Here is a 27,978-nt window from a genome sequence, read left to right on the forward strand (position 1 = left end):
CCATGGAGGCACAATGTTTGCAGCTAAACAGGCAGCCCCAGGCTCTCCTAAAGGTAATAATGAGAAGAAGACAGAAAAGGTAGAGCCCATCATTACCAGCCCCCCAAGTCCCTCTCGGAAAATTTTGCCACCCCCATATGAAGCTCCTAAAACTCCTCTGTATCCAGCTCTGCCAACAGCCCCAGAATTTGCAGAATCTGAAACCGTAGCAGAAGCTTTGCCTATTGCAATAACTAAAACTAAAATAGACGCACAAACAGGCAACACCACGCAGGTTACTGAACTGCGAACACGTACTAAGGCTGAACTTAAAGAGTTTTTAAAGGAAACGCAACGAAAAGCCGACAAGGCACCCATGGTTTGGGTCGGGTGGCTAGCCTTAGAACACGGAGCAGAATTGGTGGACCGCGAGGAGGCCGGCACCTTAGCCAAAACGGCCAATTGGGCATGAGGCTTCCCGGGTCACACTTTATTAAATAATTGCATTTGGCCACTTACCACCCCGGCAGCTGCCATTTTAGCAATGAAAGGCAGTTTTAAAGGATTATATATCCCTCCGGGAACTTTAGTTACTCCACACGATCTAATATGGGCAATTGCAGGAGCTTCCATAGCCCTGTGGGATCCAATACAAAATCCACTTAATTTAACTATTCAACAGCAATTGGTGACCACACCCTTTATGCATGTTACTGATCCCACCCAAATTCCTGTCTCAGCAGAGGTGGTTAATTTGGCATTAGAAGCTGCCCCTGGAGCTGACACCGGTGCCATGCTGCACTTGCATGCGGCCGTTCGCAGACCCATCTTAATGTTATTTGAAGTGGTTAGTAGAATTAAGTTGTTACTGTCACCCCTGCCTGTTGTTCTCCCAGTTGATTCACCACCAAAAAACCCTCCAAAAAGTCAGTTTAATCCCCAAAAATTCCTGAGAGAACTAAAGCTGAACGGGCACTATTCGGCTTCCTTCTTAACAAAGGGATCCCCAAAGAAGCCCTGCATAAAATGTCAAACCAAGAGCAGCAAAATGTAGCCGAACAGCTAGGCTGGAAAAATTAGGACAAAAAATGAATAGGGGCCGGATGCTGCCCGGCCCAAATTAAAGATCCCACCGATGAACGCCCATACGCCACCCTGTTAGTTAACGGTGACACCCCCCACTTCCTTTTTATTAGACACTGGAGCTCAAGTTAGTGTTATTGAGCCCAACGTTCCCCACTGTCCTACTGGCTCCTTTATGTTTGTTCAAGGTCTCAATGCAGTACAAGAAAAACCCGTGGTTTGGGTTAAAATTGCCCACGGAAAATACCTAAGAAAAATAAAAGCCTTGTTGGGATCAAAAAACCTGCTAGGTGTCTCAGATATTAAAAAATTTAAACTGCATGATCAAATTCTGCAAGCCCTCCCTATAACCGTAGGCGATCATTCCCCCTATACCCCCGAAGTAGTTAACTCCCAGCCATGGAAATTTTCCCCTATTCCCACAAAATGCGAAGGGCTTCCCCTTATTGAAGCTTTGCTCACTCAGCTTCTAGAAGAAAAAAAAGTAGAAAGGGTCACTGCATCCACCTTTCTGTCTGCAGGTTGGGGTATTCCCAAGCCCGGCGATCCCTCTAAATATCGCCTTGTCATTGATTACAGACAAGCTAACAGCCGTGTAAAGCCTATCGCATTTTCAAGCTCTGCCACCATTCCCGAAATACAGCGGCAACTAAGCGATGCAAGTAATCAGTGGGCATGTACTCTTGATTTAAAGGATATGTTTTACCAAATCCCACTCCAGGACACACAAGGAATCTTAAACTTTGCTTTTAAGGGCGTCCAATATAAATGGAAAGTTTGCCCACAGGGATTCTGTAATTCTCCTGCACTTGCATCGTCCCATCTCAATATCACATTACAAAAGGTAAAACCCCTACAGGATGTGTATGTGCTAACCTATGTAGATGACATTGTCATTTGTGGGCCCAATCCACAAGCAGTTCAAAGTACCACCCAAATGATAATTGATGCATTAGAAGCAGATGGGTGGCAAATTAACAAAACAAAGGCCAGCCAGCAATTCTCATTCTTGGGACTCCAATTCACTCCCACCACTCACACCCAAGCCCCAGCCAGTGTATTAGACCCTTGGACAGAAGCCCCTCCACAAAATAAACGAGAGCTTCAGCAGCTATTAGGTCTCCTTAATTATCACCGCCAATATATCCCGGCACAGCTAATTTTTAACCTAGAAATCCTACAAAGCTCTCTCTCTTCTAAACGCTCCTGAGAAGTATGGAACGCATCAGCACAACAAAGCTTAGAGAAACTAGCTGGCTGGTTCGCCTCTAACCCCCACCTCGCCCGTTTTAATTCCCAAGAACCCCATAACATTAATTTGTTTATTACAAAACACCATGTAGGGTTCACTGTACTGCAACATGGTAATGCTATTTACAATTGGGCCCATCGCCTGTCTGAACCCCAGTACCACTATGGTCTAGCGGGAAAAATGCTACTGGCTGCATCCAGTGCACGTCACTGGTCCCAACTCCCTATCCCAGGTACCCTGTCTGGACCATGTGTTCATTTAATCCCATGACTTACAAGTACCCCTCCACCCGAGTTTCATGGCACTACTCGCACCTGGTAGCTTCTATGTTTCCAGGTTGAGGTAGCTTGGCTGGCATGGACCCTAACTCCCAGCGATAACATCTTAGCCCCCCCTCTTCACCAACCGTTATGCATTGAAGTAAAATATGATCCCTGGGTTGTGTCTGACGGGGGCACCTCACCATCCCCTAGGGCAGGAGTTCTTTGTTCCATATGTAATCACTTTAATGTGCAGTTGCTGCCCCCCTCCTGCTCTGCACAAGAATGCGAGGTGCAGGGTGTTCTTTTAGCTGCCCAACATGTTGCTAATGCCCACTCTGCCAACAAGCAAGTTGTTTTAGGTATCAATTCTCAATTTTGTTTAGACATTTTAATTGAGCAAGCCTCTCCCTCAGCTTTTGTTAAATTGTGGGACCAAATTTTTGCCCTAATTCGTAAATTCTCTCACCCTTGGTTCGTTACGCACTGTCCCTCCCATCGACCAGACTCTAACCCCCTGCATTCCAGTCTTGATCAAAGAATGAGAGAGGTCTCCCAAGTTCATATGGCAAATCCCGCCGTACAGACAGACCCGCTGTTGCGCTGGCTCCACGAAGAATGGGGACACTTACCACCCACAAAATTGTACGGCCTGTTATCTAGCTTTTCTAACCAAAAGCCTGATGTTAGCCGCAGTCAGTGCGAGCTCATTGTTCAGTCCTGCTTGCAGTGTGTGCAGGTAAAAACTATGAATCGTCCCCAATATGAGCTCTCTGCATACGCTGCAGAACACTTTGCCCCAGGTAGTACGTGGCAAGTTGACTTAATAGGACCCTTGCCAGGTGCTCGTCGTTTTCCAAAAGCCTTAGTTACTGTAGATCTGGGGTCTCAACAAACCTTTTGTGTTCCTCTTAATAAAACCAATGCTGCTTCTGTCACTGTGGCTCTTAAGCAAACAGCAGCTGCCTGGGGCACTCCCACTGAAGTCCAAGCAGATGGTGGACCACCCTTTACCAGCAAAAGCATTGAACAGCTCATTTTTGGATGGGGGGCTTCCCTTCACATCCATACTAAATATCATCCTCAAAGCAATGGTGTGGTAGAGCGAAAAATCGCAGTCTTTAAAACTATGTTGCGAACAGCAAACCCCAACCCTGATTTTAAAAACTGGAGCTCATTTTTACCCCAGGTACTTATCGCACTCAACAAAAGTTACTCTCGCTGGCCTCACATTTCACCTACACCTAAGCCGCCTTGGTCCCCCATGTTTAACACCAGCCAACTGGTTTGGCTTACAGAACCCCAAGCCTCTGGCCATTGGAAACCTATAAAAACCACCATTCTCCGGGCCGGCAAGTACCCTAACACCTACTTAGTGGCTACAAGTACCCCCGGTAACAAGCTAGTTCATCATAACTGGCTCAGCAAATATAGTTCTTAATAAACAAACTAATGCCCCTGAGCAGGGCTCCTATTATTCTGTTTTATAGGTTATACTGCCCTTCCTCACAACATCTTTGCCCACGGAACCCTTAGGAGAAGGTGGACTACAAACATGGTTCGCCGCCTACTGGGTGCAGGAAGTCAGCGGAAACCAATCCCTGTCAGCACTGAATCCAGAAGATTGTCTTGTTTGCTCTACTCAGTTCTCACCTAAATATCCATTACCCTTTCAATTTGTACCAATAGTTTATAATTTTTCTTCATTTAATTTGTCTAATGTAAATTGTTCTTCCCCCTATGTGCAATGGGCTGCTTCTAGTGTTTGGAATAATTGTTCTTCACAATTTAATTCTTATGTGTTTCCAGTTCTTATTGCTTCAGATCGAAGTGATCATAGCTTTCCTTTAATTGATAGTATTAGAGTTCCAGCATCTCATTGTTGGATTTTTGTTGGTAATAGTTTAACCCCAGCCCCTACTTGGGTGGGTACTTATTCTAATTGTTCTATGTGGAGTTTCTCTTATGCTAATACCTCCCTAACTAAACCCACTCTTACTTACACCTACCCCCTCCCCTTAATTGTTCTTATCATCTTAATTATAACATTCTTTTTGGAACCTTTTATACCTCCATAACACATACGTTTCTGTTCCATGCCCAGCATATGCACCATGCTGAGGCTGCATGTATCAATCGTGCATCCAGTTTTTTCTCCGTGAATAATAACAGGTGGAGCCATACCACAATTTCTTCCTTAAGACCCGGTCATTTTTGGATTTGCGGTAATGTCGCATTTGCTGTGCTTCCTCCCAACCCCCGGGGTATATGTGCCATTGGCACCCTGTATCTACAGGGGGGAGGTATTTATACCTTGCCATCTAGCCACCGACACCGTCATAGTACCCACTCGTTTTGGACTCGTTTGCAAACAGCAGCTTCCTCCCTCGCCTCCTCTGTTGTTAGTTTTAACCCTGTCGGTTATATGATGTTACGTGATCAAGTGCTGTTTCAATCCCTTGCTATTGAAATGCTTGCTAATACTACGGTCAAAGGCCTCTCCTTAGTTAATCAGCAGTTAAATTCCCTTGTTCAGTATAGTATTCAAAATAGATTAATGATTCAATATTTGTTACAATCTCCCTCATTTTGTACTAAATTTGCTGAAGTATATCCCGAGTTTGCTGATAAATGTTGTGTTTCTTTGCCTTCTATTTCTCCTAATTTGTCCTCAATTGTTAAAGACCTGCAAACGTTGAGCTCTACTGTCAAAGAGTCACGAGAGTCCTTCCAGTTTTGGTCATGGCTCGATTGGTTTGGCCTTGCGCCCTACAAATCCTATTTCCAATCCCTGTTTGTGTCCCTTCTGGTTGGGCTAGCTCTTCTCTGTCTCGGATGTGCCTTCATTAAAGCCTGCATTCACAAGTTTGTTGCCTCGGCCTACATCGCTTCCACCCCCGAAGCGCATCCCCTCGTAGGTGGGAATGAGGAGTCGGACTCGGAAGTTTAGGTTTTCGGCCAAACTATTTCGGCCAGGGCACGGGGGCACGTTAAGATAAGTTCCTGTCTGCATCCTAAAAGACTTGCCCATACTGGTGTTGCCCTGGCCTCTTCCTTTGTCAGTCAGTGTTAAAGGCATTCTGAACTATATGCATTTCCTCACCTTTTGGGGGCGAAGCCAGACTTTCAGGCACCTGCTCCCCTACTTGGTGTAAACTTTGCTTGTACCAATCAGAAATGAACACACACAGTTTTTGGGCCCCGTCCCTTATGACACTTCTATGATGTCATAGTGGGTATTTTAGGCTGGTCTGCCATGTGCAGGCAGAAGAGGAGAAAGAAAAACGAATCCTGTGTACCCTATACACACCCGTAACCGAGCCTGATCACCTCGAAGCCTCTCTCAGCTCACGTGTTTTAAGCAGAGTTTCTGCGTTTGCCGGTCGTTATGAGTTGGTTTGTATTCGTAAGTATTGGTTATTACTAAATGCTGCATCTGCGTTTATAAATATTGTTTACTGCATCTTTGTTTATAAATATTGTTTGATAGTAAATACTTTAGCCATTGTATGTTTTAAGTTCCATTAACCCTATTAGCTAATCATACGCTGCTCCCCTACCACTTGTAACTATCCCCAATAAAACTTTTAATTAATTAATTTTAGTTGTGTGCGTGCCTGCAGTTTGCATCGTGACCCAGACCCTCCTTGCATTCCTTACCTATACAGTCTATTGCCACGTGCAGCCTGGTAAATAACAGCTCTGCATTTTTCTTTCGCCCCTAAAAGTACGTGGCAATCTACAGTGGGCAGGAGACTAGTAAGGGGAATAGAGAGGCTGCCTCCTCAGCAGCTGCCCAGGAAGATCTAATGCAGATGACATCTTCCAGCCTCCCACAGCCCACATGAATACCTAACCTTCAGCCTGGGCTCTGTGAATGCATCAGTGACCCACAGGTGAGTGTTTCAGGAAGTGATACTTGACATGGCTGCAAACAGTTTATTCTATGCTGCTGCGGGACGGAGGCAGAAAACAGTCTGGCTCCTGAGGAAGCTTTAGGGTTTGGAACAGAGTTCTCTGGGGCCTCAGGATCCAGATTTGGAGCTATGTGGCTCCTTCCCCATCCACAATTTCCTGTTATGCATCCAAACAAGGGTAGCATTAGAAAGCAAGTCTGGAAGGTGACTCTTAATCTTCTTTCTTTCCTTAGGTCCTTGGACTGTTAGTTCTTCATGGCGGATAGTTTGCAAAGAGGATAAGAACTAACGACTGCTACCACCTCAGGAATTTTGTGGAGCTCAAGTGGTAGAAGTGTTTGTTTAGGGATTGAATCTGAGCTGTCAAACTACTACAGTGACTGGTTACATTTGTGGACCCTTTCTGAATTTATAGCAGGATATTTTGAGGTTTAGTACACAGGAAAACCCCTTGGTATTTCTTTCATATTTATTTCTAATCTCGGGCATCTTCTCGGTGCTGCTGCTAGCCACCTTAGAAAATTTTCCTTTTTCTCTCTCTTAGCTCTGGTGGCTTGAGTGCATCAGCTCAATAGATGCCCCAGCTGTGCTCTTTCATTTATATTCTTCACTTCTTTGAATGTAGCTGTGATTGTTATGGGTTGGCTCGTGCAAATATCTGAGTCCTCTGTCTAATGTACACAGGCACCAGAAGTTAATTAGACAAGCAGAACTTGCACTGACAGCAATGAGAGCTACCATGAGTTGTCAGGGGTACAGAATTTGGTCCATGGCAGCTGCCGCCACCACCATCATGAATCCTCCAGCCCATCACTAAACTGCTTTGTCATAGTCTGCAAGGAGACTCTGCAGTGAGATTATCTGGGAGAACACAAACACTTTGTTAGAGAAGGAAAATCTCTTCAGTGGAACTCTCTTTACATGGCTCCCAGAAGCCTTATAGTGAAACCAGACTGTGCACATGTAGAATGATCTCAGAGAAGTTCCCTGCTCATTCATTTGCAGTGAGCTCTGGCAGTGGGAATGGAGATGGGGTGGGGGTCTCTGCAGGCAGTGCTTCCTATGGTCTTTTCAAGGAGAGGATGTTTGATCTTGTGATGGAAGGCCTAGGTGTGAGAGTGACATGTCCTGGGTTCTATACACCCTGAAGTGGATTGAAGCTGGATTGCTTGCTAGTAATGAGATTTGTTCCTGTTTATGTCAATGATGTTGTGTATGTTCTTGTAGCCAGTCACTTTCCCTATTAGCCCCAGACAGTGGGAAAATACTGATCTACTCCAGAGGGAGGGTTCATGAGTTAGTATCTATGGATCTCTAGCACCTTCCATCCAGCCATCTCAAAAGTTATTAGCTTTAGACACCACCTCTTTCCAAATCTAAATATTCTTGCATCTAATCTGGTCACAGGAATTATGTACTGAGGTGTGAAAGAGTGCTAAGCAGGAACTGCTAAGCCAGCCCTCTGTCACTCCAGCTCTAATTAAGGGAAGAGATTTGGAGATGATTAAAACACCTGGTCCTAATTGGGGTCGCAGAGAGAGCTGCTGCCGAATTAGGCTGGGGCTATCTAAAAGCCTTAGGGGCACAAAGCTGAGGGCAGAGCAGGAGGAAAGGGAAAACACAGGGAATGGAAGCAGGGAGGTAGTGCAGTGTTAGCCGTACCCTCCCCTCCCCCCCGCCCCGCCTGCAGATGGTAAAGGGCTACTTGTATGGTGAAAAGGAGGTGGGAGCACAACCTGTAAATAAACTTCACCAGTGGTTACTGAACCCAGGATCTCTGAGTGACTTTATCAGCCCAAATGGGGCAAAAGCCAAGAGGACCCTGCAACACCTTGTTACCTGAGGGCACAGTTCAGCCCACAAGGTTATATTGGAAAATATCACCCATGCATGATGGGGACCTTTCTTGCAGACCTTATTCAAACAGAACCTCCCCTAACTGCAGTCAGATAACTTCGAGTAAGGTCAGCAGTGTCTAGCTCTGGTATCTCCAGTTCAGCCCCAAACACATGCTCTGAAAAGTGGAGTAACAGCAGGGATGGCAAAGGTCAGATCAGTGACTTTAGTTTAGTGACAGGGACTTGTGCTTTGGGTTGTGGAGGGCCCAAATTCAATCCCCTCCGACCTGCAGCTGTTCAAGGTGTCTATATGTAACCACAGTTTTACTTACCCTTTGTTACAGGCTGCTTAGCTCATTCCTGGACATGCGTAGTGCATCTGCTGCTGGCTCTTTGCGATGTAGAGACATCACCTCCCACAAAGATATGCTCCATGGACGAAATATCAGCTTCCATCAGGAATGGTGAGCAGACATGCCAAACCTGCAGATATTGGGCTGTTTTTGGCTTAATTGGCTTGTAGCTTCTTGCTTCTTTTTTGATGGGCTCTGGCAAGTAGGGAGCAAGGCAGGGAGATAGTCAGTGGTGCACAGTGGGCTCACCATAGTCCCAGACTGTACACCGGGGGAGGGGGGTTCTAGAGTGTTGGGGTTCTTAGGGATTGGTTTGTTTTGGCCTTCTTTTGAAATGGGATTAGCTAGATTTTTGGCTTATTGTGAAAGTCGGGGTGCTTATTTACTACATGAAAGTTGGCACCTGTGATGGTGAGTCCTAGTCAGGTCATAAAATGGGTGGTTCTCCAGGCTAAACTGCTGAAGCTTTGGTCTCCAACACTTACCCCAACACATATACACAAAGGTCTTTCAAAAGAAGCCCCCATTTCCAGGTAAGCAAACCCACTTAGAGGAGACGAGTGTTGGTGGAATTCGTGAGTGAGCTGGCTCTGAAAGGAGAGATTTCTCCACTGCTCTAGAAAGATTCATATAAGAAAAGCAGCAGATGGTGGGACAACAGAGTTACTTCCTGTGAGTCCTTGGATATCAGAAAGTCAGAAGTGAGCTAAGGGTTTGGTTTGTCCTGCTGGAGTGAGCAGAGCTGGAGGGCAGAAAAAGGAGGGGCAGAAACTCTATGCAAGATAGTGATCTCTGTCTATGAGGGAGGCTGAAACCTCATACAAGAGATGACAACATTATCGTGGAATGCTTTTTTGGGGAATAGAAATAGGAAGGCACAATGATAAAGATGTTTCTGTCCCAGGACAAATTTCTAGGGCTAGGGAAGCTCCAAGCCATATTATGTAGCAAGGACCCCATCTCTATCCCTGGAGTCCCCCTTACCCAGATGAGTGAATAGTTCTTACCTCCAGATGGTTGATGAGATTTTTTCCATTTAGGAGTCAGTGAGACCCAACGCTGTTTGGTTTGACAGGATGAGGTCACCTGTCCTCACTCCTCCCTCAGCTGGGCCAGCTGCAGTGGTTGTAGGAGGCTGGGGCAGAGCCTGGAAGATAGAGTGAGGAGAAAGCCCCAGTTAGTTTCATGTTCAGAGACTCCACAGAAAAAGGGCTAAGCAGGAGGAGAGGATAAAGGACAGGAGGTGAATCTGCCCTTGTGGGTAAAGCATTAGACAGGCTGTGTTCAGCAACAAGCTCTCCCCCAGGTGTGTGTCACATGGGCCAGGGGACTTTCTCCATCTTAGTTTGATGTCTGTAAAATGGGATAGTAGTTCCTTCCCTTCCAGGGGGCAATGGAAGGACAATTCTATTATCTGTGAGGGGCTAGGATACTCTGGGCATGGATTGTATCAGGGCAAGGGAAGGGGGCAGTAGTTTTCTTCCTACAGCCAGAAAAGCAGGATGGTGATAGGTCAAGGAAAGGGATGATGAGACAGGAATGTGCCCCCCACTCCCCAAATTGGGGACTCATGGCTTTAGTCAGGAAAGGGAAAGAGAGGTTTAAGTTTTAGGGCAGCTAGCCCTTTGTTTTACGGTTCCAGGGTCAGAAGGCCCCCAGGAGAGGGTGGTGGTGGGTGCTTATGTCCTCCTTGCTCAAAGTATATCTTACAGAGGGGGAAGCTGTGATACAGCCAGAGGAAGTGATTTGCCTCCATGATCACCTGGCAAGTCTATATCTTAATTCATATGCACAAGGGGGCTAAATTAAGGTTGCACATGGAACCTTAAGTCTGGTGTTTCCAGACTTCTGAGTGCTTGTCTTTGCAACGTTAATGTTCTTTTAATGCAGTTATTGTGTGCAATTTTTAGGGTGGGTGGGAGGTTGGTTTTGTTTACAACAAACTTAATAAATAGGACGTTCCATATGTGGTATCATTTTGACAGCCACATGGGTCATCACTAGGTTTGGAACCTTTAGTTCTACTGCACAACTGCCACTTGCGCTGATGGAGTAATTGATGGCAATAGTGGGTTATCCTCTATGTGGACCAATATTAAAGGGGATGAGACACATTTTACCAGAGATGTGTCAGATACTTGCTGACAGCAGAGGAAGGGTAAGACTCATGAATCTTGGGTTTATACCTGGTTCTGTCCATTTCCCTCAACCTTGACCATATCAAAGAAAAAGTCACCAGAACTTTTTATTGTGGCCAAAAAGTACCTTTCCCTGGCTTCATTCTTGGGAACAGCTTATCCTTTTTGGCTGCAATTTTCCAACCCCACCCCAGTCTAACGCTGACACTGAACAGGGAAAATTTCATCCCAAATGGTTAAAGTTATAAGCAATTGAAAAACAGATCTCACAGTGGAAGGCCTGGGGCAGCTATAATATGGAATTGTGCAAGATACTGCAAAACTCCTAGGTTAACCACAGCAAATATGAAATGAACTGCTAAAGCAGAATAACTATTCTTAAGGTTAAGATTTTGTCATGTTATTTTTTTATTTTTAGCAAAAGTCACGGAGAGGTCACGGGCAATAAACAAAAATTCACTGAAGCCTGTGACCTGTCCCTGGGTTTTACCAAAAATAACTGTGACAAAATAGAGCTCAGCCCAAGCCCTTCTGAGGAAGGGAAGAATGAGATCTAGGAGCACCTGCTGCTGCTGTGAATGACAGCACCAGGGTCCTCCCAAAACCGATAGCAGCTGCAAGCTGCTGGGGCCCTCTGCTGCAGCTGGGAGCTGCAGGTCCCCCCGCCGTGGCTGGGAGCTCCAGCTCCCTCAGATGACAGCTCCAGCCCTGCCACTCTGAGGCTGAAGCAGAAAATGTTGTGGAAGTCACAGCTGATAGCTCCAGGGTCATAATCTTAGCCTTATTCTCTATTGATTCTAAAGATCATTTTTTGAGTGTCCCTTCTGAGGATGCTGCTTCTCACCAAGAGAATAATGTCTGCATATGCTTTTTGTGTCTAATGTTATGGATCACGCGGAAATCAGAAAAGACCTCAAGAGTATATAAATGGATTTCAGAAATTTCAAAGTGCATAAACAATGAAAAATTGGTTTAAAGTCTGACAGCTTGTCTACACTTGAAACACTACAGCAGCACTTCAGCGCAGACTCTACCTGCGGTGATGGTAGGGGTTCTTCCTTTGGCACAGGTAGCCCACTTCTCTGAGAGGTGTTAGTTAGGTTGACCGAAGAATTCTTCTGTTGACTAGCACTGTCTACCCCAGGGGTTAGGTTGATATAGCTATGTCTGTCTGGGTGAGGATTGTTCACCCCTCTGAGGGCTGGTCCAGACTAGGGGGGGGGAAATCGATCTTAGATACGCAACTTCAGCTACGTGAATAATGTAGCTGAAGTCGAATATCTAAGATCGGATTACTCACCCATCCAGATGGCGCGGGATCGATGTCCGCGGCTCTCCGTGTCGATTCCGGAACTCCATTCGGGTTGATGGAGTTCCGGAATCGATATAAGCGCACTCGGGGATCGATATATCGCGTCTAGATTAGACGCGATATATCGATCCCCGAGCAATCGATTTTAACCCGCCGATACGGTGGGTAGTCTGGACGTACCCTAAGAGACATAGCTATGATGATGTAAGTTCCAAGTGTAGACCAGCCCTGAAAACTCCTTAGGCCTTGTCTACATGAGAAAGTTGTACTGGTTTAACTTTTTTCTTTTAAAAGCAGTTCAATAAACAGTTGCAAATGTCTGTATGGACTCTTTTATTTCTATTTAAAAATAACATTATCATAGGAACAGGTTTAAATTACACCTATATAAACCAATTTTACAAAAGCAAGGATATTTATACAGGGATGACTCCGGTTTAACTAAATTGATTTTAAAACTAATTCAGATTAAACTGGCATGACTTGCATAAAACCCCAAGTAGTAGATATAGCTGGATACAGTAGCATAAAGATTCTTTCTTTCACTGGACTTCTTTTGGTTTATTCCTGCCATCCTTGTTCACATAAGTGCTGGAACTAGGGGTTCTGAGGCATTGCTGTCAGGGACAGCTCTAGGTTTTTTGCTGCCCGAAGCAAAATAAAAAAAAAGAAAAAACACCTCCGAGAGCACAACTGTGCTGAAGCAAAAAAATTAAAATAAAAACTAGAATGTGGCCCCTGGAATTCTGCCGTCCTTGGTGCTTGGTTTGTTGGTGCCTAGAGCTGGCCCTGGTTGCCACACCCCATGGTTTGAAGTGGTTTCCATTGTATCCAGGGTTTATAGTTTGATTCAATGGCCCTCAGCACCCCCACTATAGAAATTGTTCCAGCACCACTGCTTATTTATGCTGAGTAGTAACTCACGCTGCAAGCAGTTCCATTGAATTAGGTCCCAAGGCTGTAACACTGAAATCCTGCTGGATGTAGCAGGAATCTCTATGATGCTTCTTAGATATGCATTTCAGTAAAGAAATGTTAAATGTGTACACTAAAAATTCTCAGTATAAGCAAGCAAGTGTAAGCAGGGGCTGAATGAACTCCCCTGACATCTAGTCATGAGCTGGGGAAAAAGCCTTTGGGAGCAGACAGTGTTTGTGTTGACATGCCTACTAAGCCTAGGGATGGGGCAGATGGGGCTGCTCTGCCAAAATGATCAATTTTGGCGGGTTTTGGGTTACAAATCACTTTAATATTTGAAATCAGGGGTGATGGAATGTTGTTATCCTTATTGCATGAGTAAAGTGCAGCAGAACAGTGCTTACCATGCCTGATTGGGTGGGAGGGTGTCACTCTAAACTGAACCTCATTTGCTAAGCAAGGGATAAGGATGCCAAATCCCACTGGATGGAGGAGTGAGTAGGGATAGGTGTTTTTATCTGCTGGTGTGGACTCTGCCTAGAGAGCATTAGCTATTATTTGACATGACTCCAGCATTTAAAGAGAGAGAGAGACAATTAGACTCAATTGAAAGTCTTTGTTTCTGGTTGATGATTCCTGCAGCTGGCACTACTGCTAAGCAGGTCTAGGGGCTAAGCCTTAGATCTTGTGTGGGGACAGTGTTGCAGCAAAAGACAACACAGAAACTGCACTAGCAATGAGGTTCCCCACCGTCTGCTGAAATCAGTAAGAGCTGGGTTAAGTGCTGGTACCTGACAATCCGATGGCACAGACAGCAGTGGCAGGGAGGCAGCAGACAGTAGCAGTAAAGAGATAACAGCGGCAGTCAGCAGTGGCTGGAAGCCAGTGGCAGCAGAGGCATTGCTCAACAGCCCCCTCCTAGGGGTGTGAGCTGAAACGCACTTCTGAACTCTGGGTCTTCACTAACCAGGGACAGCCAACTGTGAGTGGGATACAGCAGAAAGAGAGGGAAGTGGTATGTTAAGGGGCATTTGTTTGTCAGATTTTCACACTACAAGGTGAGAAACTGAGGCAAAGGACCCTGCCCAGTGCTTTGTGCGGTGGTTGTTTGTCTATGGACACGTGCTTTTGAATAGTGGTTATAGTGTTCTCCCAAATTGATATTGGGTCCTACTTTCCCTTTTAGTAAAAGTTTTATTTGTTGTACACAGACTTGGTGCTTGTAAGTGGGGAAGTATTGCCTCTTACCACCACCTCTGGGTGCTTTTAAGTTTTCCCAGATTACCGAGTGGGGACTCAAGTTTTTTATTTTTAAGAAGAACTCCTAGATATTGAACCCATCCCTGGCTGCTGCTAACTGCACCTGGCAGAAGGGTTACACAAGGAGTAGAACTTTTCAAAGCTGATTTAGAATTTAAGCTTAACATAGCCAAAACTGAATTCCTGGGTTTAGTTCTTCCGCTGTACCAGAGCCTCCATCTTTACCAGGGATGCTGAATGTTGCATAATACAAATTGATAATAATAAGAATTTTTAAATTGATGCCACTGCAGATTTTCTCTTTGCTTCTTTAATTTCCTTTAATTCCTGCATCTCTGCAGCATGAACAAATGAACAGGTAATGTCTCTTTTGGAAAAAGTAGACAAATGTTGGTGTGTGCCTTTTGTGACTGTAGGGATGGACTTCAGAGAAGCTACTTTCTATTTGCTATTTTTAAAAAAAGCTTTGTATTTGTCTGTCGTCCTATCAAATAGTATAAAAAGAGCAGGCCGTCTTCCTTTGTCTCATTTCCTCTGCCTCCTTCCCTTAACTTTACCCAGTTGGTGGGACTTTTCATATATGGTTTTCTATACAATTGCCATTCGCACTAATTTTCTGTTTCATTGGGAACATTTGAACTCTTGAAGAGTGCTTCTCTTATCTTTCCTATACCAAATAATGATAGATACAAAAGAACCAAGACACAAACTTGAAGCTGCCTAGATAAGGAAACTGCTTCCACTTAAGTTTAATATTTGAACAATAGTGAGTCATGCATTAGGCCAAAACAAAATGTATTTACCCAGAGTTATAAGAAATACATTGAGAACAAACAAATAATAGGCACTCTCAATAGATTTGTCTCTAATGAGTCATATTCTCGCCTGAGCAGAGATTAGCATGTTTATTGTGGAATTTTCTGAGTGCAGTTGGTCTTGAAGATTTCTGTGCAACCAGCAGTTCTGGGAATAACCCTCTCCATTCCTTAACCCACTCTGCCGGCTGCAACCTCTCTTGGTCATTGCTACTTTATATTTAGAAGCTGAGGCAAAAATATATACTACTATCTGTATCATGAGTCATTGGTCTAAAGCAGATGTTCACAGACTGTGACCTGTGGATAAATTGTGGTTTACAGAGCACTTGCTGATGGTCCATGGGGAGTTAAGTGGTCACATGGTGCTGGCTTTTCTTTGTTTCCAGCTGCTAAAGGACATTAAAAGAAAGTAAACATATGTTAAATACTTCCCTAGCATTACTTTTTCCATATAATCGATTGCTGTAGCTGGCACAGGCTGTTATGTGATCATCAGTGCAAGAGCAGGTAGTCTGTTGTAGTCCTGAATGAGAAGAGATGTGCTCCATGGCACAGTCACTCTGATAAAAATGTGGTCCACCTTGTTAAAGCAGTTTGATAATACATGGTTGTGAGCTTATGTATATTGTTACTGTGATGTCGCACTCCATATGCTGCATGAAAATATGCTTAGAATGTGAATATAATGTAACTGGAATATGCTGTATGCAAAAAGTCTCTTATAAGGTATTATTAAAAAAGCTTACAATCTACTGAGTGTGTTCATCCTATTTGTATGTATGTATCATTCTTGTATCTAAAACTAAAAATATGAAGTTAACTCTGAGGTTCTATTGTAATTATGAAAGTGTGGGCCATTAATCGTGGTTTACAAACTTGATGGCTCTCATTGACTAGGACAATTTGGCTGTAAATGGCTCTGTTTACCTGCAAGCATTCCTGTGTAATTGAGGTGGGTAATGAACAATGAGGTCTCACAGGACATGTGACCAGGTCACATGATACTGGAATACTTCTTAAAACAGGTGCTTTTCCATTTAGAAGGAGAGGTGGGGACCCAGAGATACAAGTGTCCCGCCTTATGCCAAAGATATAAAAGGGGGTGGAACAGAGCAAAGAGGGTCCCAGTCATGTAAAATCCTCTGCTTTTCACCTAAGATGCCTGCTGGAACTAACAAGGTCCGTACCAGCGAAAGGATTGGGCCCAGACTAGGAAGGAGTCTAGTCTGTGAAGGAAGCTTATTGGAACATCTGAGGGTGAGATTTTACCTGTATTCAGTTTCTTAATGTATTAGGCTTAGAGTTGTGGGTTTTGTTTTATTTTGTTTGGTAACTTACTTTGTTCTGTCTGTTATTACCTGGAACCACTTAAATCCTACTTCTTATAATTAATAAAATCACTGTTGTTTATTAATTAAGCCAAAGTAAGTGATTAATATCTGAGGGAGCAAACAGCTATGCATATCTCTGTATCAGTGCTATAGAGGGTGGACAATTTGAGTTTATCCTGTATAAGCTTTATATAGAGTAAAATGAATTTATTTGGGGTTTGGGTCTCATTGGGAGCTGGGTGTCTGGGTGCTGAAAATAGGTAACTTGCTGAGCAGTTTTTTGGTTAAAGTCTGCAGCTTTGGGGGTGTGGACCAGACCTGGGTCTGTGTTGCAGCAGACTGGTGTGTCTGGCTCAACAAGGCAGGGTTCTGGAGTCTCAAGCTGGCAGTGGAAAATGGACTCAGAGGTAATTCCAGCATGTCAGGTTACAGTCCTAAGGGTGGTCTCTGTGACCGAACCTGTCACTGTTACCTTTCTGCTACACATTTAAAGTAAGGTGTGATGGGGTGTATAGACCCCACACTTGGAAGGGCCAGAGAGGCCTTGGGGGCTAGGACTGACACTGCCCTTCTGGACTTGTCTGTCATGTGTGGTAGGGAGGAGGTCTTTAAAATGGAGGCGAGGGGAGGACCAGTACTGCCCTAAGCAGGACACTGCTGGCAGGACTCTTGGACCTAGAGAGGGAACTCCCAGCCTGGAGCCCTTCACCATGACCCTACAGAGAGTACAGTGAACTACCAGGGTAAGCCAGAGAGATTTAAGAAGGCCTGCAAAGGGTCCCTCGCAAGTTGTAAGGAGCCTGTGCTGAAAGCTGGGTGTGGTAAGGTTCCCCCACCATCTGGGCAAGAAACTTTAGTGACTCTTTTATGTAAGGAGATAAAGGAGCTGAGGAAAGGTTTTTAGAAAGAAGCTATTCAATGAAGGAGGGAGAGAAGAGTAGCTTTTAGTGATATTGTTTTTCTTATTCTAATAAATTCCTTTGTTCTGGGTTGGAAGAAAAGGTGAATTAGAGGGGATAGTATAGAGGCATAGATACAAGGTAATGAATAGTACACAAGGTACACTGGTCATGCCAATTTATTGTAGTACAAGCATGTGCATGAAATGTAGGAGACTAGGATATTGGGAATGTGTGTATCAAAGCAAAAGAATCTGGAAGATAGGTAACACTCACCTGTGCTTGACTGTTTTCTGGGATCTGTGTCCAAAAGCAGTGTTCATGTACTGTCCTGGACTACTGACTGCAAGCCTTGGAACATAGGCCTTGAATTTAGCATTGATTCTGGGACAGAGGTGTCTGATTTGTAAATAGGCAAAGTTGGAGCAGCTCAGGATTCCCTGTGTCCGTTCCAAGCTCCTACAAGCTACAAAGAATATCTGACTGACCTCTTTGTCACTTCCTAATCCAACCACAGCCATTCACAAGGGGCTTATAAAATGCACAGAAGAAGCTGTACTGTGCCTGATGAGAAGAGTGTGCTTCAAGGAGGAACAGTACAGATTCTGTTTAAAGAGGGGGACAAATATTACCCGGTCAGCACATCTTGGAGAATGCCAATTCCATTGCTTCCCAAGGGAAGGATGAACTTGCCTGAACAGTGAATGGAGGGAATTCAGAACACCTATGGTGTCTGTTATCCAAATGATGAGGACATTCATATCTACATAGAATAAGGAGGCTCAATGAAGCAGCGAGAAGCAATACATATATTCTTCCCATTATGGAAAATAGAGATCCTGGTGTTCTGGCTGAACTCTGCTTGGCACAGGAGCCAATTGAAGGGAGCAAAGGTGGGAATATGTCACCTTTGCACTCCTTCAATCTCAGGGCTGCTAAGAGCTGCTTTAGTCTTTGAAGTGAGGCAGCTTTACAGCCCATGTGAACTGCCAGAGCAGAAACAGGGCCCAGAATCTTGGTGTTAACTGGTGCAATGATATTCCCCTTACTAGATGCAGATAGTGGATTCTGGAAAGTTCTGCTCCTTTATGACAATGCCAAGCTGACAGGCTGTAAAATGTCATTCAGAAGTTTTTCTTTTGATGCCTCTTCTTTGGCATTGCATCTCTATCACCCAGCTCAGAAAACCTTGAAAGGGAAATGAGTGAGATGCTAGAGGGAGTGGAAGTTTATATGGATGACATTTCAGTTTATGGGAAGTCTGAGCAAGGACATAATGTAAGGTTAAAACAATCTCTGAAGGCAATTAAGTCTGCTGGACTCAAAATGAATATAGAAAAATGCATGCTATTAGAAAACCAACTGTGGTATTTAGGGCACATCACTGATTGAGAAAGTGAGGACAGGATGAGAGAAAATCAAAGCTATAGCTCAAAATGAATTACTGACATGGCTCCTCTCTATATGTGATGCTCTCCTGAGGCAGCCCAGAACTGCAAGTGACTGTTACCCCCCTGCCTTAGCAAAGGAGAGCTTTGCTGGAGCTTAAACCATATATGTCAGGTCCTTGCCACACCAGTGTGTCTGCTTCACCAGGAAAATCATCAGCACCCTGCCAGAATTTACCTTGCTTTGCAGTAACACTCAGTGAACTCCAGTTTGAGTTCCCCAGAGATGTCCCCGAGTTCCCTCTCACTGGGGACACTCAGAAATTATTATGTTCACTGCCTCCAAAGAGATGGTATATGCCCACCGGTCAGTTGGTTTCACTGAGGACTTGGAATTAATTTAGTGTAACAGCGTTGAGATGGTTTATAGTAAAACTAAAGTTTATTAACAGAGAATAAAAACTGAAGTGATACTAAGATGGAACAAAAACAGAAAATGGTTACCAACAAAATAAAACATCCTTTTCATTGTCTAAGACTTTGCCCAGCACCTCCAGCCCTTCCTGCAAAAGGGTCATGGAATCAGGGTACTTTCTCCTCTGTCCCCTAAGTGATAGATAACTAAGCGTTCTTTCTCCTTCTTTTTACAGTCAGTAAACCTTTGAAATGCTTTTGTTTTGTTTTTAAAAGTAAACCCAGACAAATTCCTTTCCCGTACTGGTATGTAGCTGCCATGCGTCTTCCTCATCCTTTGGTCGGTTTGCTTTTTCAACTGGCTTAATCACTTTGTTTACCTTATATCAGTGGTAGGAAACCTGTGGCCCGACAAGGTAATCTGGTGGCGGGTCACCAGACCATTTGTTTACATTTGCACAGCCACCCACAGCTTCCAGTGGCTGTGGTTCACCATTCCTGGCCACTGGGAGCTGCAGGTGGCCATGCAAATGTAAACGGTCTGGCAGCCTGCCAGCAGCTTGCCCTGATAGGCTGCAGCTTGCCCACCACTGCCTTAGATGTAAATGTATTTCCATTGTGTCTGGCCTCACCTAGCTCAATTTACGTTGGAGATACAGGCAAACAGATGAAACACCATTTCTCTGTCAATGGTACCTGCTCTACTCGGATTATAATATTATAACAACATTTCCAGTACATATACATATATCACTGCTCTACAGCCAAAATGCTTCTGAAATAAATGTAGTCAAACTTTACTAATTCTGGGTCACTGAGAATGAAAATGATGCTTGAATTTGTTGATTGGCTCTAGTTTCAAGATATGCTATTGGGTCAGTATATACGACCCTGGACTTGGGAATGGCGGAGGATAAGTGAGTTATAAAGGGAAAGGATCTCAATTTAAACCAGAAATGACTAAAATACATCTTTGACTGGATCTATGAATAAATCTATGACTGGGTTTGGACAGTACTTGCTTTTTAGGCAAAACAATGAATGATGCAATCTGAAGCTGGTATTGCGTCATACATGATATTAATTGCATCATGTTATTCCTAGAAGTCATGGATGTTCTGTGATCGTCAAAAGGATCTTGTCCCATTCTTCTTCATGGAAGGTGATCTTGTAGCCTGCAACAACATCGATGGTGTGATGGCAGTCCTCAACATAGTTCACGATCCAGATGAGTGAAGACTGTTCATTGATTCATCGAAGACGAGTCTTAAAGCTGTTTTGCTGCATAATGGCAATCTTTTGCCATCAATTCCAGTTGGTCATGCAGTCCATATGAAGGAAACCTATGACAACATGAAACAACTTTTGAGGTGCATAAACTATGACCAACATCAGTGGCAGCTTTGTGGCGATTTGAAGGTTGTTGCTCTCTTGCTTGGTCTGCAGACTGGATACACAAAGTACTGCTGTTTTCTCTGCGAATGGGATAGTCGTGCAAGAGATTCCCACTACATTAAGAAAGATTGGCCACTCCAACAGTCATTGGAGCCTGGAAGGAAAAGTGTTCAGCATCCACCACTTGTTGAATCAAGGAAGATTTTGTTACCACCCTTACACATCAAGCTAGGTCTGATGAAGAACTTTGTCAAGGCCATTGACAAAACACAAGCAGATTTCAAATACCTCCATGGAAAATTTCCAAGATTAAGTGAAGCTAAGATAAAGGAAGGTGTCTTTGTTGGTCCTCAGATTCGTGAACTTCTTTGAGATGATGCATTTGACCATGCACTGCGTGGCAAGGAAAAGACAGCATGGAAAGCCTACCAGTTAGTGGCAATAAATTTTCTCGGAAACAACAAGGCAGACAACTACAGGTTGTTGGTGGAAAACCTCCTCAAGGCATACAAAAGCCTTGGTTGCAAAATGTCACTAAAGATACATTTTTTGCACTCTCATCTAGATTTTTTTCCACTGAACTGCGGAGCAGTGAGCGACGAGCACAGCGAGCAATTTCACCAGGACAATGGAGAAACGCTATCAGGGCAAGTGGAGCCCATCAATGCTTGCAGACTATTGCTGGACAGTGACAAGAAATGCTCCATTTAATGAATACAAGAGGCAAGCCAAGAAGCACCGAGTAGACACTGAATAGGACTAAACTATGTACATAATAGTTTTTTGCCTTTTGTTTCATAACCAATTTTATGTATATAACCCTTTTGCTGATTTTTAAAGTATTACATAAACAGGACAGGTGAAATATTATCATGTAAAGCAACTATAAACACATGAAAAGACCTAGGTTTACAATTTATGATTAAAACTCTACTATCTACACAATATATATAGACATAAAATGTAAAAACTTAAATATCTTAGAAACAGTAGCCAATCAGTTGTTTTAATTGTCATATTTGAATTCAGCACATCAAAATACATAATAAATAGCACATTTTATCTCTGAAGCAGACGACTTCTCAAACATTGTAGACCAGTGTATCACACAATAATATTAATGACTGGGGTGTCACATGATACCTCACAAGATGCTATTTGGCTAAATATTCTGACAATTGTGTGTCGGGTGCTCCTTTGCCAGTTGGCCTAAAGGGGCTCCTAGGGTGTCACTATCATCAAATTTTAGACCAAATTCATATATCACCTATCTGCAAAGGGCCAATGCCAAGAGTTTCAGAAAGAGGTTCCTAAAGTTAGATTCCTATATCCTTATCAGGCTTCTAAATAACTGACCTTATGTTCAAAAGCACTGAACATCCACAGCTTCAATTAAATTCAGTGGGAACTGTGGGATGCCGCAGACCTGTTAGACAAGGAGGTGATTTACCATAGATAGGTAAATTTGGATTTGGAAACCTTATTTAGGCACTTGTTTTTGAAAACATTGGGCCTAAGCTCTTTATGCTGGGTTGAAATGGGCTCTGGATCTAGCATAAATTGTGGAAGTGTGTGCTGTTAACATCTAAAGAATCTTACTGCCCACATCCCTCAGACTACCATGTTAGGATGTTTTAGAGTTGGCAGCCATTGCAGAAGATGCCAGCTGCTGTCAGCTGGTGTTACATCAGTGGCATGGAGATGAGGAAATTTTGTTCCAGAGCTGATATGCCCAAAGAAAGAAGGAGGGCAAGATTCATAGGAGTGTCCAAAGTCCAAAGGGGGTAAAGCAAAGCCTTTCTCTTCCTGGTCTGATTCTTCACCAATGAGCAGTTTAGAAGAGAGGAAGGGGACACTAGAGCTGAAGACTGAGAGGGATTTCCAGCAGTAGTAAGTGAAGTATTTTAGGATTCTTGCTTGGAGTCAGTCCTGATCTGCCTTCTCTCTTCACTGCTGGAAACCATCAGCACTTGGTCTCCATCCCACGTGATCTGGCCCTCTTCTATTGGTGCTAAGTCATTCTGCAACCCCACCAACCACTAGGGGGCAATAGAATCAACTGGGTGTTGGGTTTGTAGAGGTTGGGAAGGAACCTAGCTGGCAGCACACTGGGTGGCATTGAGCATTGAAAAGGGAGAGGAAGGACATTGGCTTTGATGGATTGGGGATGAGTTAGGGGTTTTTCAGGTGGTTGTCAAGATGGTTAAAGAAAAAGGTTTCTGTTTTAATCATCTTTAGGACATATCACTAGGGACACCCAAACTCATCCTCAGTGCCGTAAGGGTTAATGAGAATACTAAAGTGTAATGTGACATTTGTTTTTCAATGCTACTTGCTTTAGAAAAAGTAAAGTTTTTTTATGTGTATAGATAAATTCTTCAGCAGAGGAGCAACACAATTATAATAGGTTATTAACTTCTAGAATTCTGCTAAGATGTAATGAATTATATTTACTGTGCAAGCTTTCAAGCTTTTATCTTAAGTACATTCAGCCAACCTATTAACTTCTCTTATGGCTGATTCTTAGTTTAAAACAGTTTTATGTAAACAGGCATGGTGGTGAAACAAAATACTTTTTTTAAAAAAAGAATGAAATCAATTCACAAATTTTGATTTTGTTGAAATAAATATTGTGAGTGCACTAGGGCAGTGTTTTCCAAACTTGTGCTAGCTGAGCACAGATCAGGAAAACGGAACTAATCACATCGCCTTTCAATCCCGCCATGTGTTTTTAAAGGCCTACCCAAAATGAATGGTCACTCAACATATACTGTATAGACCTTTGTGATACATCTCCTCTCCTTATATGCTTTGATCAGTGGAACAGTATCACTGAAAGTACCTTAATTGTCATATAAGTAGTACCCATTTGAAATAAATGGGACAGTTGACACCTCAAAGCCATTATTCCAGGATCTCTGCAAACCCCGACAGACATTGCTCCATCAGTTGCACTTGAATCACAGTTGATTTCCTCCCCACACACCACAACAGCTATAATTTAGGTTTTTTTCCCCTACATAAAGGCTGAGACTGAAGAACAATTGAGAACCCACCATCAACAAGATACATCTGACTTTCTTTCAGATGTTTAGTTCTTACTAATACTACATCTGTGTAGAAGAGGAGCCAATTCAATTAATATTGTGCATCAATAGAATATACAGCAATGTAAATTTGGAGAAATGGGAAACACCTGATTGGCATGAACTGTATAAACTCTGCTGCATGTACATTGTGACAGAGATAACAGTGCTCTTTTGCAAATGTATTTTCTCATTCATTTTATGGCACTTTGCATCACAATATAATTATGTATAATTGCGTGAAAAAGCACTTACACATCTAATCCCCTTGGGTGCAACTTTGTGAGAAGCATCGCACGGTCAGTGTTTGACTAAGGAGTGAAGTTATCTGCACCAGTACATGGTGTTCTCTGGGACTGGAAACATTTGCAAAGCCTCTCACAGGAATGAGCTCCACCATAGGGGGCTATATCCTACATACTTTAAATCCAAATTTAAAACCACATTATCTGCCACCTCCTGTACTTACATCTCCCCTACTCTGTTATCTAAGAAAATGTTTCTGATCAATTTCGTTTACTTTATATTTCTACAGTGCTTGCCATCAAGTTTCTCAAAATGATTTACAGAACTAATTGATTTTCACAGCACCTTCCATTTCATAGATGGGGAAAATGAGGAACACAGAAATGGAGTGACCTTCTAAAGGGCACAGAACAATTCTGTGACAGATCCAGGAATGAAACCCATGTCCTCTACATCAATGCTTCTCAAAGCTGGTCCGCTGCTTGTTCAGGGAAAGCCCCTGGTGGTCCAGGCCAGTTTGTTTCCCGGTAGCGTCCGCAGGTTCAGCCAATCGCAGCCCCCATTGGCCTGGAGCAGCAAACCGAGACCAGTGGGAGCCATGATTGGCCGGACCTGAGGATGTGCCAGGTAAACAAAATGGCCCCGACTGCCAGGGGCTTTCCCTGAACAAGCGGCGGCCCGACTTTGAGAAATACTGCTCTACATCAAGCACTAGACCATACTCCCTCTCCTTCTTCTCTTTAGATAAATGACCATTTTCCCTTTTCTCTCTGCTCACAAAGAGTAACACTGGTCGTCTGGGTTACCTGATGTCCCATTTAAGGTTTTTGAGATTGGCTGAATTGTCCTTACTAGAGCTGGGTGAATTTTTTTGGATGAGTAGTTGATTCCTCAAAAAAAAAAAAAAAGTTGTTTTGGTTGACCCAAAACTATTTGTGGATTGGACGCACATGGTTTTGGAAACTTACAAAACCACAAGAGGAGGTGGTGGTGCTGCTGCCATTGCTGACCCTACCCTCCTTTCTTCTTCCCTCCCCCCAGTTTATAATCTTAAACCCAGTGGTTAGGCCACTCAGCTGGGATGTGGGAGGGCCCAGTTTAAATCCTTGCTCCAGGGGGACAGCCCAAAATGGACTTTTTTTATTAACCAGAAATGTTAAGATTTGGTTTGATCCAAACTGATTTATTTATTTATTTTGTGGAACTGCCATGAACCTGAAAAATCACTTACTGACCTGCTCTAATCTTTGCTCTCTTTTTTTGGAAGGTTCTATCTTGACTGAATTGGGGGCTTGGTCTTAGTTTAGCAGTTCTCAAGTATGTGGAACTACCTCTCTGAAATGGTCAGCTGGAGACCCTCTACAGCTAAAATCTTGGTTCCGGGTCCTTCCATTCCAGTCAGTCCATCCTTGACCATTTAAATCACCCTTCTTTATTACCCCTTCTAAGCGTGTGGATTTTCTTGTTTTGCTCATATGGGTCATTTGTGAGGAACAGCCAGTATCATCAAAGCTAGAATAATGGCAATCACTGTTCATCTTGTTCTATGGTTCATGCATGCAGATGCTTTTTAAGTGTTTTATAAAATCCTAAAATAGTGAATAATACACCAACATTTATAATATGAATGGCATAACACGTACTGTAAGGCATGATCTATTTGTATGGCATTCAGACCCAACAGTGATTAAAGTTATCAATGCTTAGGGAGACAGATAGTGGGGTTTTTAATATTATTATTTGTGTGTTACCTCAGCAGTCTGAATTTTTGGTTCGGAAAACTCTACTTGATAGTAGGTTGAAATGTTCAAACTTTAGAGGCATGTAACATTTTACAGCGATTCTTTTGCACTGGTACAAAACTAAGCAACAGCTAGAATAGAAGCATGAGCTGAAAGCGTGCCTTGCAGTAGCACACACAATTCTTTATTTCTCACTTGTGGTCAAAATGTCCTGTCCTGCAGAAGTACCTCTGGGAGGGAGTTAGGAATGGAAGGATGTGTCTAGGAGGATCCCCAGGCAGAGCAGGGCCGGTTCTAGGTTTTTTGCCGCCCCAAGCAAAATAAAATTTGGCTGCCCCCACCCCAGCCCTGGGCTCCCCCCCGCATCCCTCTGCTGCCCCAGCCCTGGGCTCTCCCCCACCACCTGCACCCCCTGCTGCCCCAGTTCCGGGTTTCCCCCTTCCCACACCCCCCGCCACCACAGCCCTAGGCTCTTCCCCCCCACCCGCACCCAGCCCTGGGCTCACACATACCCCATGCTGCACCAGCTCTGGGCTCTGCCCCCTCCACCCGCACCCCTGCTGCCCCAGCACTAGGCTCTTCCCCCCACTCATCTGCACCCTCGTTTTACCCCAGCACTGGCGACTTGCTCCCAGGGCAGGTCTTTCAGCAGGAATTTTGGATGTGCACATAACACAGACAGGATTGGTTCCCATATGGTTACAGAACTGCAGTAAAGTGCAACAATTTTCAGCTTGTGTGATTGGAGGATATCTGGATGCATATTATAAGACTGTCCTCCATAAATGAGGAGAAGTCAAGGTGCCTCTATTGTTCTTTTTTTCCACTCTTTGTTTCTATGGGGAAATTGCCAATGCAATATCACTGTCTTCCTTTTAAACAACTAAAAATATATAAATAAATAAATAAATAAGCAATGGCTGTTGAAAATAGCAATTCCAGTCCTAAAAACCACTGGGAAGCATTTCTTGCTCAATTTTATCTACTTTTTTCTACAGCAAATTACAGTGAATCAGTATATTTGATTTGGGAGAAATGAAGTAACTGTTGCCCAAACTGAGCTTGAGCACTCCTGAATTTTGTTCAAATCTGGAAGGCAGGTGCTAGATTCCCTTTCTGAATATTAGCTAAATCTGGAAAGGAAAAGTCAATTTCTGTTTCCATGGCTCAGAAGTGGAAATCCTCCTAAGTGCCTGGTACTGTATCTAAAGCTGCCCAGGTCCAGTAGAGCCTCCTCTCCCTTACTTTTCATTTTAAATTCTAGTGGGATTCACATACCTCCTTTGCTAGGCTTCAGATAGAGGGGGCACTGTCCATTTAGTCCACCCAATTCTTTCTTTGGGGGCTGCTAGGTGAGGTCACATCAGTATCCCTAATCCAGTCTGGGGATGTCTTCTGAAGGGGCTATCTGGGCCAAAGCCTCCTACTCCTTGGGCACACTTGTTCCCCATTTACAGTGCCACCCCGCTCTAGCAGTGAGCACAAGCTGCAGCATGAGGTTTCAGCTACCATACTCCATCCCCGCCTTTCCTGTTGTAGTGGCCAAGTGTGACAGTCAGCGGCGACCCCCTAACAGCTAGTAGCCTTATAATAGCTGGCAACCATTAGGAGAAATTGGACACCTCATGGACATAGTAGCCTGAACTTTTGAACTGTCATTCCTTATCAGTCTTGAGGCAGTTGAAGCTGATCCTAACCGGATTTTTGCTGAGCAGATTGCAGAAGTGAAGGGTTTGCTAATCACCAATCAAATGCTAACATAACAAAAGCCTGTGTGTGAGTGTGTATAAAAGATTCTTGGTTTTTGTATGGAGTAGAGTTTTTTGTACCAAGGTACAGAACTCTCCTTTCTTCTGCAGAATAAAGCAACTTTTCCTTATCCCTGTCTGGCTGTCATTGGCTCTCAGCTAGGCTGACCCGACATTTCGGTAACAGTTTCTGGCACCCCAGATGGGACCCTCCTAGCTCAGACATCGGACTCTGGACGGCTGCGGTGAACTAGGAGCGGTGCCACCAAGGTCCTTAGTCCCTCTTCCTCACTTCACCGCTGCCCCTGGGGTTTGTGCTCTGATAAGGTGAGCCCTAACAGGATAAGGAAATAATAGGGTTCTGGTTATATTCTGGTTACCTGGTTACTGTATTTCTGTCTTATACCTTTGGGTGTTAGGTGTGTGGGCGGAACTGAGCTTCTTGTTTGTAATTCCTCAGGGTGGAAGCCATAGCATCCGAGGAAGCCCTGAGGTCATATTAGGATCCTTTTGTTCCACCCCCTGTAGCAGTCAGTGTAAGCAGAGATTGCTGGCTTGGATTTTTTGGATTAGATCATTATTCCCTCCTTGTTTCTGTTTA

The sequence above is a fragment of the Gopherus evgoodei genome, chromosome 1, assembly GCF_007399415.2.
Source record: "Gopherus evgoodei ecotype Sinaloan lineage chromosome 1, rGopEvg1_v1.p, whole genome shotgun sequence".
NCBI classification, from domain to species: domain Eukaryota; kingdom Metazoa; phylum Chordata; order Testudines; family Testudinidae; genus Gopherus; species Gopherus evgoodei.